Consider the following 14,582-nt stretch of genomic DNA (forward strand, 5'->3'; position numbering starts at 1 on the left):
ACACAAATTTTCTAAGGAATGGTTTTTAAATGGAATTCATCAAACCTTGAAATGTTGAAGGTGCATTGGTAAGGCCAAAAGGCATGACCAAAAATTCATAATGACCCTCATGAGTTCTAAATGCTGTTTTCGGAATGTCTTCAGTCTTCATTCTGATTTGATGATATCCTGAACGAAGATCCAACTTGGTGAAGTAAATTGATCCATGCAATTCATCCAGTAATTCATCAATGACAGGAATGGGAAACTTATCTTTGATAGTGAGCTTGTTGAGCTCCCTATAATCCGAACACATGTGCCATGATCCATCCTTCTTGTGCACCAATACTACCGGAGCAGAGAAAGAACTTTGACTCAGTTGAATTATACCAACCTCTAGCATTTCTACAACCATACGTTCAATTTCACTCTTTTGGGCATAGGGATATCTATACAGCCTGATGTTTGGAGGAACACTTCCTGGAATCATATGAATAACATGATCATGATCACGAATAGGTGGGAGACCTTTGGGAGTCTCAAATACCTTGGAATGATTGTCCAAGAATTTTTGGAGATCTGGAGAAATAGATGATTCCAATGTGGAAACATCTAGCGAACATAATTGTGCAATTACACCTCTTTGTTCCTTTTTTAGAAGCTTTGTCATACCGTTAGAGCTGATTATCTTTCCTGGTTTCCCTGCATTACCCCTTAATTCAACTTCCTTTCCTTTCATAGAAAATTTCATGAAAAGTTCTTGAAAATTAAAAGCTGTTGTACCCAAGGATTGTAACCATTGGACTCCTAGTACAACTTTAGCACCTCCCATTGGAATGGAAAGCATTGGGCTAGTTAATACATATTCTCCCATGGATAGCTTGATATTATAGCACTTTCCTGAGCAATTTATTGTTCCTCCATTTGCAACCATCACTTGACACTCTGGTGCTGGATATAAGAAGCAATTCAATTCTTTTGCTACCTTACAATGAATAAAATTGTGGGTACTTCCTGAATCGATCAACACTATTACCTTTTTCTTCTTGATTTGTCCTTTTATCTTGATGGTTTGAGGAGTGGTAATTCCCGCCAATGCATTACAAGATATGGTCAAATTCATTTCTTCTTTATCTAGGCTTTGTTCCTGGAGTATATCCTCTTCTTTTGACCTTTCTTGCTCCTTTTCTTCTTCCTCTTCACAATCTATGTAGAATAATTTCTTCTCAGCACACTTATGACCTTTAGTGTATTTGCTATCACAACTGTAACAAAGCCCTTTTTCTCTTTTTTCTTCCAATTGTTTTGGTGTCAACCTTATAGGTTGTGGAAGACTAGGGGCAACAACACTTCCATCTTTATAGTTGTGAGTGGTATGCTTCCTGGTTGCCATAATTTTGCTTTCCATTTTTCTTGCTAACCTGAATGCCTTCTCTAATGAATCAGGTTCCCAAAGGTGAACATCATGTTGGATATTATCCTTTAAAGTCCCTATGAACACATCAATCCTATGCTCCTCTAGAATATTTTTTACCCTTATGTTCAATTTTTGGAACTCGTCAATGTGCTCCATTATTGAACCCTTTTGTTTGAGACTTATCAATTGGCTAAAAAAAGTGTTGCTTTTTGTATCCTCATAATGTGCTGTCAATTCTTCCGTAAAAATTGCCCAAGTGATAATTTGTTTACGGGAGCAAAGCCATTGATACCTTTCAAACTGATTTGGTTCCAAATATAAAGTTGCAATACGTACCTTTTGTATGTTTTGAAAATTATTGAGATCAAAAAATTGCTCCATCTGTAATATCCATGTTGCGGTATCCTTGCCATCAAACTTCCTCATATCAATTTTTGGAATATGGTGGGTCTTCGATCCCACATTAGAGTCTATGAAATCATGATTAACATTTATTTTGTTAGCATCATGAGTTTCCTTTACTACCTTTTCACCATTAATAAGTATTTCTTGTAGAAAATTTGTCAAATCTATCTTCAAATCTGCCATGTCTCTCTTCAAATCTGTCTTCAAATCATCAATCTTAGCTTCCAAGCCATTTATCTTAGATTCCACGCCATTTATCTTAGTTTCTGTTAGTTTTTTTAAGAGTGAAATTTGTTGCACTTGGTCTTGTAATTTTGATATATCATGTAGCATTTCTTCCTCTTCTTCATGAGTATTGCTAGAGCTTTCAAGTTGCTTACTAGGTGTTTGCATTGTCTTTCCTCAGGGAATCAGTTAATGATAACAATGCTCTACTATTCCCTTAGAATTCCTTCAAAATATTTTTTCAAACAAAGCTTAAGCAAAAATTTAAAAAAATATACACACATTTTTTTCACTTTGTAGGAGCTTGATATTGCCTCTGATGTCTCTCTGTAATTTTGGATCATCAAGTTTTGAAATTTCAACCTGTAGTATCCCTCTATGTCCTCTTTCCAATTCCACCAGTCTTATCCCTTTGGATTCTCCAAGGAAGAGTTATGTCAAATCTCTCACAGTGACCTGATTATAGACTAGTTCAGTAGAGCGAACTTATATGATGTGCCACGTGTCCATGTTTCGACCTTTAGCTCTGAAAAAGATATACAAGAAAATATAGTCCATCCTATTTCTATATATTCTTACGAAATTTCAATCCGATGCTCAGAGAGAAAGTTATGACAATTTTCCCCAGGTCACCTGTTTCGAATGTAATTCAGGAGTCTGCAAAAAAAACCAACTTCCTTAGATCATATCTCCGCAAATATAGCACGAAAAGATCTGAAATTAGGACCCGAGATTTAGCGCGATGTTTTCTCAAATGGGTTTTTGTTTTAGCTTCTGAAACGTTGCAGAAAAAATGTTATAGCGAAAATGCCACGATGACCTGTTTGGAGCAGCGAAACCCTAGAATCCAAAGCTCTGATACCAAATGTTATGGAACCAGCTCAAGAAAAAGATAGAAAAGATAGATCAATGTCTTAGAATTCAGCCTCTTCGAGGGGGCAACCTCCTTTACATTACATAAATGAACAATTCTTGGATGATTGAAATGACAAAACCTCCTTTCTATATATAGGAGTCTAAGGAGTCACAATATAACCCAGCCAACCTAACAATAATAATATAAAGCCACAAAAATAACAATAGAGGGATTCTATGGGGAACAATAATAACAATATGGGGACAATAGGGACACAACAATATTAATAAGGGGTACAACTACAATAGTAATGGGGTAATCACTAGTATTATAGGGACCCAACATAGACAGAAAACGTAACCCTTAAAGTTGAGAGTGTAATACAAATAAGTTCTCAAAGAGAATTAGTAAAGAGCAAAGAAAATGCATAAATTCCCACTATCTAAAGACAAAATTCAATGAATTATACAAATGAGATTTATTACAAATTACTTTTTTGACAAACATTAAAGAATAGAAGTGAAGCATAAGGAAGAAGATACAAAAAGGGTAGAGAAAGAAGTACAAAATAATGTATTTTGACCATATTTCAATGAAAAAGCAATTTGGAAAAACATCCTTTTGTAATATTAGGGCATTGTTCCAAATATTATACTTAAAATATTTTATTAAAGGAATAGAAAGGGCCAAGCAAGATAACGTGAGAAAAGAAATCAAGAACATATAGAAAATGGTCATTGTTATTTTCCAAATCTATAGTTAAAATGGCATTGCATTTAGATAACATATATAATGATTTCAAAAGCTGTAGAAAAAATAAAAATAAGGGGAATAAATGAAATGCAATATCGTGTCTACTTTTATTATTAATTATTGATCAAAGATTGTGTAGAGTATGGAGAAAAATCTACACAATAAAATCTCTTAGAACAAAATTCTCGGTGTAATGAAATCTCTTCACATATAACTCTTCGTATAAAGCTCTGTATAATAAAATATTTATGCATAGAGCTCTCTGCATAATGAAAGATCTTTGCACAAAGCTCTAGCATTAATAATTTGATTAAAGATTGTGTACTATGCACAATGAAATATCTCCGCACCAGAAACTCCACATAATAAAATCTCTTGGCATAGTGGAAGTTTTTTGCGTAGTCTGCACAATGAATCTTTTCACAAAAAACTTTCTGCATAAAGCTTTGCACAATGAAATATCTTCACAAAAATCTCTCCACACAATGAAATCTCTATGTAGAAATATCTACTGCTCAGTAACTGATTAAAGGTTGTGTTCTCCACACAATGAAATCTCTTCACACAAGATGGTCAACACAATAAAATATCTTGGCATAGTGAAAGTTATCCGCGTAGTGAAATCTCTTCACAGAAAACTTTCTGCAAAATGAAAAAAATAGCCAACGAAGATAATTAATTGATTTGCATGTCGTTTGAGGAATCAGACACATGAAGCAATTTCAACAATAAATTCTATGTCCTTAGCTATAACTGCATCCATTAAAAATATTCCTCTACACATCCTTCATTCCACACAGATTAACATTAATTTCATTCCTTTTGAAAAAAGTTTCTTATGTACCCTTGTTCTCACGCACATACACAATCCTCCACACAGTAAAAACTACACACAATGAAAGCTTTACACAAGAAAGATTTGCACAATGACTCATACTAATATTAATTCAAGATTTCATGAAATATCATGTTGCATCCATCTATAATATGCAGATATGTAGAAGAGCTATTTGCACATAGCTTCCATACTTCATGTAGTATTGGTAATATTTTAATACTAAATTAATGCATATCTCCATTATGGTGGTGTGGAAAGCAATTGTTTATGAAATCTCTCCATATAATGAAATCTCTCAAAACAAAGAAAGATATCCACACAAAGCTTTACCACTAATAAAATCATTAAATTTTTTGTACTCGGTACATGGAAAGCTAATGATTTTTTTTGGCATAGTGAAAGCTCTCTATGTAGTGAAAACTCTTCGCACAAAATTTTATGCACAATGAAAGAAATAATCAATTAAGTTAATTAATTGATTTTTTTGTTGTTTGAGAAATTAGATACATGAAGCAATTTCAACAATCAATTATGTGTCCTTAGCTAGAGTTGCATCCATTCACATTATTTGATGCGAAATTTTCTAAGTGATAATAACTTTCATTACAACCTTTGATAAATTGATTAGCAAAGTCCTAAGCACAAAACAAGTTGATTTTGTTGGAGTGTGGAAAAATCATTATTCTATGCACTTTTGTACTCGGTCTTCGAGAGGTGTTCATCAACATTTTATCTTGTGTAGAGAGTTTTGTGCAAACATATTTCATTGTGTGGTGAGATTTCATTGTAAAGAGTTTTGTCCACACTCCGCACAACCTTTACTTAATTGACTAGTGAAATTCAGAATACGAAGATATGGATTATTTATTATTAAAATATTACCAATAATATCATATGGGGCCACCACGCTCCTGACTATTATTTCAAATAGCAGTAGATATAGAGGTATTCATAATATGGAGATATGGATTATTTAATATTAAAATATTAGTAATAATATGTATATGCAAGTGTGAAACATCATGACACACTTGTGAAAAGAGCTTTCACTGTGTGGAGAGATTTGTGCCAAGAGATTTCATTATGAGAGCACAACTTTTAATCAATTAATTTGCTAAATGATAATTGCTAATTACTTTCTAGTCTAAATATTTCACTATCAACTTTCTATGAAATGGCAATGCGGATGTGGAGGAGATCTAATTCCATATATCTTTCGCACTCCATGTAATATTGGTAATATTTTAATACTTAATAATGAATATATCTGTTATGCTAGGGTAAAAAGATGTGTAGAGAGCAATATGTGTAGTAGAATCTTAGTTCATTGTTTATGAAATTTCTCCACATTATGAAAGCTATGTGCACAATGAAAGCTCTCCCCATAGAATATCTGTTCACACAAATTCACAAAGCTCTTTACATGGTGATATATCTTCGCATAAAAAATAATTAGCTAATGAATTTAATTAATTGATTAACCATTGTGTAGAGTGTAGAGAAATTGTTAAGAGATATTTCATTGTATAGAGTTTTTTTCACGCTCCATAAACTTCAACCTGTGCCACACTTGCTAATAAAATTGGTGAATTATGGCTCTAATCCCTGACTCTATGCTTGCAAATTCACTCCAACAATATAAATATACCTTCGGTCTAACTTTCCTTGATTTTAAGCCTTTTTCCTTGGCATTAATTCCAACTCGATCCACAACTACCAAACAATTAAGACAATCGAAAGCAATAGTAGAAACTTTGCACTATGTCGACACATAATTAATTTAACTATGAACAAATTTCAAATTAGTACTATTATGTTTCCTTTTGTGAAGATTTCCTTATGTAAATATTTTATTTTATGGAGGATAGGGATAGTGCAGGAGAATGAGGGTGTAGAGGGAAAATTAATCTTAAACTATTTTTCATTTAAAACTTTTACAGATTTATCTATGCACGATATGTGTGAGAGAATGGAGGTGTAGAAGGAAATTTATAAATTTAATTCATAATCTAATGATATTTCACATTTTCCTATTACATAAAAGTTTCATGTTTTCTAATCTAATGATATTTCACATTTTCTACAATAAAAGTTTTGATTCCTCTTTCGTGCTTCAGACAATTATGACAACTTTCATTATGAGAGGACAACTTTTAATCAATTAATTAGTAAATTATTTAGTGCAAAAGAATTTGATTCTGTAGGTGTGTGAAAAAATCATTTTTCTCTGCACTTCCACACTTCCTCCTAAAGCCAACTAATAAGTTAGTGGTGGGGACAAACACTGCTTATAGAATTTGACATGAAAGGGAAAGTATTTTTGTAAAATTTTTGATTAAAAAATTGCTTATGAATGCGAGCATATATGAATTGTGTGTAAGGTTTGTCATCGTGTGGAGTTTGAAGGTCCACACAATGAAAGCTTGAAATATTCCTCCACACAATGGACTTCCTTTGCACTCCTGCGCATATGCCTAATTACACAAATATAACCATAAACAAAGCTCGCACTGCTTATGCAAAGAGTTTTGTGCAAAGATATTTCATTGTTCGGAGAGATTTCATTACATATATTTTTGTCTGCACTCCATACAACGTTTACTTAATTGAATAGCGATATTTAAAATATGGAGATATGGATTATTTATTATTAAAATATTACTAATAATATCATATGGGTCCACCACTTGCCTCGGTGTTATTGTGAACAACAATAAACATAGTGATATTAGAAATACATAGATATGGATTAACAAAAAAGACCAATACAGGTAAATACCAGTCCTCTCAGCATTCAATTCACCAACTATGCACCTGTGCATGTCTTCATTCAATGTATCGATGCGTAGATGGAACAATAAAACTACACTAGCATTAAAATATCAAATCTAGAAGCATAATTTTCAAAGTATTAAAATATTAATACTAACATATATTTTCAAAATAACACAAATGCATATGTGCGACACTGTAGAGGAAATCCATTGTTTGAAGGAAGCTTTCAAGCTTTCATTGTGTGGATCTTTGCACTCCACAAAATCTATTAAATGTAAAATAACCACTGGACTTTTGCCCAACTGCAAACAAAGCTTTCAAGCTTTCATTGTGTGGACCTCCACACTCCACATAATCTACTAATAAAAAAGTGAAGCATGGGTAATTACACAGAGAAAACCATAACAATAAATGAGGCATAATATTAAAAAGTTACACGTTAAAGCATTGCTTAGTTTGTGTTTTGTCGCTAATAGAAAAATTAGTGAACAATAACTAGAATGCTTTCTTTCTGCGTGTTTCACATAAACATAATTTCACATCTATATCATAATTTACGACTTATATGAATTTTCTTATATTAAGGTGTGAACAAGCAATGTTGATACATTGTGCGAAGTGCTTAAAGATTATATGAATTTTTAGTAGAATTGGCTCTTTCATTTCATATATGCAAGGGAACTGGATATACCATATTCGAAGGAAGGGGAGCAATGTGGAGTGCATGATCTTCGGATGAAAGCATATGTCTAGAGACAAGTGAGTGTGAAGAAAGAGACATATATATAGCACTGTTCTGGAGCAGGGTTTAGTGAAACAAAAGACTGGTGAACATTATTTATGAGTGTGAAAATGAAGGGAATCAAAGAGCTAATGCCTATGTTACGGTTGTAAAGATTGCGTAGTATTTATTTTGGGTTGTGAAGTGCCTTTTTTGTGTTTGCTCTATACAATATTACTTTTAAGAGAGTACATAGAAAACATCTCTCAACAAAGTTATCATTGTCTTAAATGAAATGATTTTTCTTAGTTAATTCGTTTAATTCCACGTCATAATATTTTCACTCTGTTATCACTTTTCACAATATTTCAAATTAGAATAATGTACATAGCAGGTTTTGATTATGAAAAATGTGAGGGTGCAAGATAAACGTAATAAAAGCTTTATCCGTTCTTTCGTATTCTGCAAAAAAAATTTTATTCAGATCTAAATACCTGCCATTAGAAATTGTATTTTTTAGAGATCTATGTCTCAAATCCAAAACAGTTGTCAAATTTTCATTTTCAATTTAATCAATAATGTAACATTAGATATACAAAAAGTTTCAAAGCATATGTTTGTAAACATATAAAGGACGGTATCATAAAATCGATACAGAGTCATATAGATTTAAATGGAAAATATTTATTGTACTTCAATCTGTAGATAATGAATACTTAAAATCCTCTTTAGCTAATTAAAGTTTCTATCACACTCAAATAATATAGTTTTAATGAACTAGATTGTATTCAAAACATAGGCATAAAAAATGAAACTTACTCAACATAATCATAACTATAATAATGAGAGTATTTTCATTGTACACAGAAAGGGTGTGTGGGAAAAATAATTAATTAATTTATATGCATATGCACAATTAAACCAAGATTTGATTATGTGGAATGTGACAATGCAGAGGAACTACAATGAAAAATTTCTTTGTATTTTTGTTTTTCGAGGAATGAAATCTATTCAATTATGAAGACACGGTGCTAGCATTATATTATTTAGAGATGCATGTCTAAGATCCAAAACTATTGTAAAAAGTTCAATTTTGTTTTAACCAATAACACATCACTGAATATAATAGAAAATCTCAAAGCATATGTTAATTTGTTTTTATAGAAAACATTATCATAACATTGATACAAATGCAGGTTCAATAACAATTGTATCCAAATTCAAATGTCAATTACCATCGTCATAATTCAAATATATACAAGATCATATTCAAAACATAGTCATAAAAGACAAAATTGTTGAATAGAGTCAGAATTGTAACAGTGAGAATTGAAAAGTAAATGTGTTTGTTCTAGTGGAAATTGGGGTGCTTTCATAAACTGTAACACTAAAAAAGGCACCTACAAGGAAAAACAATAAACTGTGTACAATAATTAGCAAAGGTTACCATAACATAATCAACAAAGCTAAATTATCGAATATTAGCTAACATAATATTGAATGTTGAATGATTTGAGAACATTTACAATGCTCATTAGCTCTACTATTAGATGTTTTACAAGCTCATGATTTGTTCAACAAATCTGTCCATCGTAGTTTTAATGTAATCCCTATTAGGAGCAACTATAATTTCCATTTTCACATTTTTATTGATTATCTTTTTTTCAATACTTCTAGCTTCTTCTTGGATCTGGGCATCCAAGACAAAAATTTTCTTATTGACTTTAACAAAAGTAATTAGCTATTTGGTAATCTGTTTCGCAGTAAAATCAATGATGATATCAAACTCTATTTCCATTGACTATTTTAGCCTATCCAATTAAGATTTTAACATGTCTCTTGAAATTAACTTAGAACTGAACATGATGCGCAAATTGTCTAAGCATTGTATAATTTTTTTCACCCTTAGATATGCATCACCTCTTCTCTTTCTTAGCTTATCACACTCATAAATGATTTCCTCAAGTGTATTGATTCTCTCTGACCATCCAGCTTCCATTTTCTCTATTCAATTAGCATCTAGAATTTCTTGGTTTTGCTTCTCGGTATCAGAGAGTAACACAAGCCTATGACTAAGAGTAAATAAATCATGGTTAACACATTTCTTATCTTCCTCAATATTAGTATTAACTAAATTTACAAATGTCATAATTTCCTATTGCAAACACATTAAATCGAACACTGATTTCCATGCATGGTGTTAGTGTCAGTCTTTCCAGCCTTCCTACAGTGATCAAATGTGCTCTTACAAAGTGATTTTGAAGTGTCAAGGTCAAATTTTGTCATTTCAGTGAGTCTTCAAGCAAAATTTGGTCACTAGGCATTAGGTCTAGGGTTTGCCCAAATGTCAGTCCATGTCACCATTCAGCTGAGTTTATCATCATTCGTAGGGTTGTCATTATCATGTCAGTGTCTAATGAGTCATTTCACACCTTGTCCATGCTTCAGTTGCCACCCAGGCAAGGTCATTTCCCTCTCCTAGGGTTTTGAAGGCAATTTCTCTTGGATGGTCAAATCACTGGCAAAACTTGTTTCCTGATGTTAATACACCTTCCCCTATCCTTAAAGTACCTTATCAAACACTTCCCATCCCTTAGATCCGCCAAATTCCTCATTTTTGCACAAACCCTAGTTTCTAGCTACAATCTGGCAATTTTCTAGGTTTGGCCTGTGTTTTTCCCTTTTGGACCCCTTCCCCTCACTCAATCTCTGAGATTCCACTTTCCCCTATTTCCTAACATCCCTCCCCACTCCCAAAAATTTCCCCAAGAATTTAGAAGCCCCCTATCCCCTTCATTTCGCTCCATTTCGACAAAATCCCTTGTTTCACACATCGGGACAAGTTTCACTCAAAAGCTGTTTATGAGCAATAAAAGATGAATTTTGCAAAACTGAGAGAGGTTTTTGTCCAAAACATGCCAAGGAAGAAAAACCTCTTTCACTTTTTACACAGGTGTCATGGTTTGAGAGAAATGTCAAAAATACCGGCGAGAACGAAGGTGCTCCAAGGACGGTTGGCCAAAGCACAAAAACGAAGGAAAACGCCCGATCCACTCCAAATTTTGGCCAAAGCCTCTTTGATTGAGCATGGTACTTGATTGGGGACTCCCAGCCCAAATTTCAAGAAATTTGGAGAAAATTTTGTCATTTGTGAATTTTTTGTGCAATTTACAGGTTCTGCCTGTGGAGTGGTCTCACCCCCCGCGCGACCACTCGGGAGGACTGCTCAGAATCACAAAAAGTTGACATTTTTGGAAAGGGCATGCAAAAACTAGAATTACCTATACTTGGGGTCAACTTGATTTTGAGATTTGGGCCTCCAAAAGCTCAAAATACATCAAAATTTTGACTTTCTGCCCACTTTTTGAGTTGCAGAAAGTGACCTTGGGAGAATTGACTTTCGAGGGGTCAAATCAACTCCAAATCCAGAAATGCCACTTGGGATGGAACGTAGACACACATAGCTTTCCAATGAGCCATCTTGCACTTGATTTGGACAACTGGAACCCACTCAAAAAGTGCTGCAAAGGGGCGCGACCACTCGAGCAGGGGGCGCGACCACTCGAGCTAAAATTGCCAGTTTTGACTTTTCAGGCCTGCAAACTCTGTTTTTTACCTTGGTTGATCATTTGTACTTGTAAATGATGGATGTATGGATAATTTTCATGGCACATTTATAGATTTAATCTCTCTTAACCCTTCTAGAAGCTTCCTTGATGTAAATAGTGAATATTTAATGCATGGATGAGTTAGCTAAGTTTTAGAGGCAAGTTGTTTTGACTGCCTATTATCTAGTGCTAAGTTTAGAATTAGTTCAAACTGCTCCTAGGAAGCTGAGCTCGACCCCTAGAGGTGGGGAAAGGAGTTAGATGGTCTATATTATGCCTTCTCTTGCTCATTTTCATGGTTGGACTCTTGAGGGAGAAGCTCCTATTGTATATTTTACTTGTATCTCTGCAATTTGAGGAAAAGGAAGGCCAGGGTTTTGCAGACATCATTGTGGATTCTTGTGGATTGTTGTGTTGATGGTGTGTTCTTTACATGTTATTGTAAGTGTGTTTATGTGTTCCATCTCTTTCTTTGCTGCTAATTGAACAGATGAAGTGATAAAGTTTGAATTCATGCATGCCATGCTCAGCTTTTAATTTTGTTCAATATCTATGTTTTCCACTGTCTAAAGAGGATTCAAAGTTGTTGTTTGCCCTCTTTAGCTCCTCCTCTATCATTCCTGATCATCCATCTCAGATTAAGGCATCAGCACTCACTCCTACCTTGCCCCAAAGATCCCCCTGCAAAAACTGAGCCCAATCCCCGCACCCTGAATTGCACTCCCTCCAATTGCCACCAAAAACCCCAAAAACTTTAAATCAACCCTCCTTATCAGTTTACTAGCCTAATATTAGTGTTCCTAATTGGGTCAGCTCATCCTATTGAAAGATCTACTGAAGTTGACCGGAGAGAGCCTTCTCATACCCCGTAGGGCTAGCTACGAGGTGAAATGGTTTGATGTTGCCTTGAAGGTTTACCTTCCTCAGCCTAGGGTGAAATCTCAAGCGCTAACATAGTGGCGACCATACTGGGGAGAACATATAAACCTTTGCTAATTGACGTGTTATTTCATAAGTCTTAGACGGAGCCTGAAGTTACGCCAGGAGCCTTCGAAAACGCTCTTGTTTTACATCAGCGTTAGTAGATAAACGTTGCTTCAGTCAATCTCCGTGAGCTTGTGAATACGACCACTTCGATTGCATTTTACCCCAGGACATGTATCAAATTCAGATCTGATGTTGATGGTGAACAACGATCAGACACTTGACAGGCTGAAATCATTCACTTGGCGACTCTAAATCAGTTTCAAGATCAGATCCAAAGACTCCACTGGAGGATGATCCCGACCAGAAAAAACATGAAAGGAGAATATGGCAAGATCAGGTACTCAAGTTGGAATTTCATCCAAGACATTTTGTTCTTTGTCATAAATTATTTCTTCTCTTTTCCCAAGAATGTTAAGAAGGCCTTGCAAAGTATACTATGTTTGAGAAGAGATCCTCGACCTGCAGTTGATTCTTTCCCTTTGAAGATTGTAAAAACCAAAGATTTGCATGCCTTTGAGCTTGATCAAAATCCTTTTTCCGAATTTTGTGATGAACCTCAAGAGACCAAGACTAATCCTATACCTTCTGTACATACCCCTTCACCTTGTAAAATTCCAAATCGGTATAAACCTCTTGTTTTACCTTCTTTTCTTCATGCTTTCCCCAAAAACTATGATCTATACTTGCTGAGGTTTGATGGTGAAAGTAAGAATGTCAACGCTGAGCAACATGTCCAGAATTTTGAGAATTTTCTAGATCTTTTTGAAGTTGATAAAGAAGATGTTAGTATAAGGCTTTTTGCTCTTTCTTTGCAAGCTGAAGTGAAGAGTTGGTTCAAAACCCTGCCTGATGCAAGCATCTCAGATTTCCAGCAGTTCGTCAAAGTTTTTCTCGACAGGTTGATGATCAGACAAAACCTTTTCTTGATTGTAGAAGAGTATAACCATCTGAAAAGATTGCCAGGGGAGACAGTACAACAGTTTTCAGCCAGATTTAACCAAGTTTATTATTCAATGCCAGTTGATATAAGGCCTACTCCTAGATCTGCTCTCTTGCACTATCCGGGTGCCTTTGATCCGGAGATGGAGTTTCAGCTGAGAGAAAGGGATATTGCAACACTTCACGAGATGCAAAACAATGCAGTAAATGTAGAGGCTCATCTGTTGATCCGAAGGGCAAGGATGAAAGAAGAAGAGATGAAAAACATAGATCCGGAAAAATCAACATCTCTAGAGGTAAAGCTTGACATTTTGGTAAGTGCAGTAGAAGAGATGATGGACAAGATCAACACAAGAAATTCTTATGATGTTCAAGATCATGGCTCGCTGATTGAAGAAGAACAAGTTGCTGATCCAAAACATTTTGTTTCTCATCCTAGTTGTCATAGCACTGATAATGATTGTTTTGTAGATCATTGTGAAGAAGAGAGCACTGTTGATATGACCTGCATGCTTGATGATGTGTTTTATAGTGATGATTTGCCTCGTTTTGATCAGTATGATGATGATTATGTTCTCCAAACAGAGGCTAATTTTGCAATCAAACAAGCAGCTAGTTTGTGGGAGGAAGTTCATTTTCAGCAGCTCGAAAACAATGTTCAGCCATCACATATCAGCTATGACAATGATGAGGAAAGTGCAGCAAATTTTGAAGTAAGTGAAGGATCTTTGCCTCTTTGTTTTGATTCATTTCAGTTCATCAGAGACAACTTCCATGAAATTAGGAATCAGCTGTCAACAAGTCTTGATCTAGACCATCTTGAAGGCAATAAAAACCTTGTTCAAGACTTCTCATATTCAGATTTGCAGCCCCCAAATGCCATTGGTTTTCAAGTTGCAGATGAAAGCATGGAAGCTGACATATTTGATCAAATGATACAAGAAGGTGACTCCGTACCATTCTGTTTTGAATCATTTCAGTTTTTGAAGGGTAGATTGCATAGTAAATCTTCAAATGAACAGCTTATAACAAATTAGCAATCTCTCAGTATAAATGTTGAGGATGAGACAGATGACAAA

The sequence above is a fragment of the Pinus tabuliformis genome, chromosome J (genome assembly GCF_031772625.1).
Source record: "Pinus tabuliformis cultivar Carrire ecotype Pingquan chromosome J, CPIR1, whole genome shotgun sequence".
Taxonomy (NCBI): Eukaryota; Viridiplantae; Streptophyta; class Pinopsida; order Pinales; family Pinaceae; genus Pinus; species Pinus tabuliformis.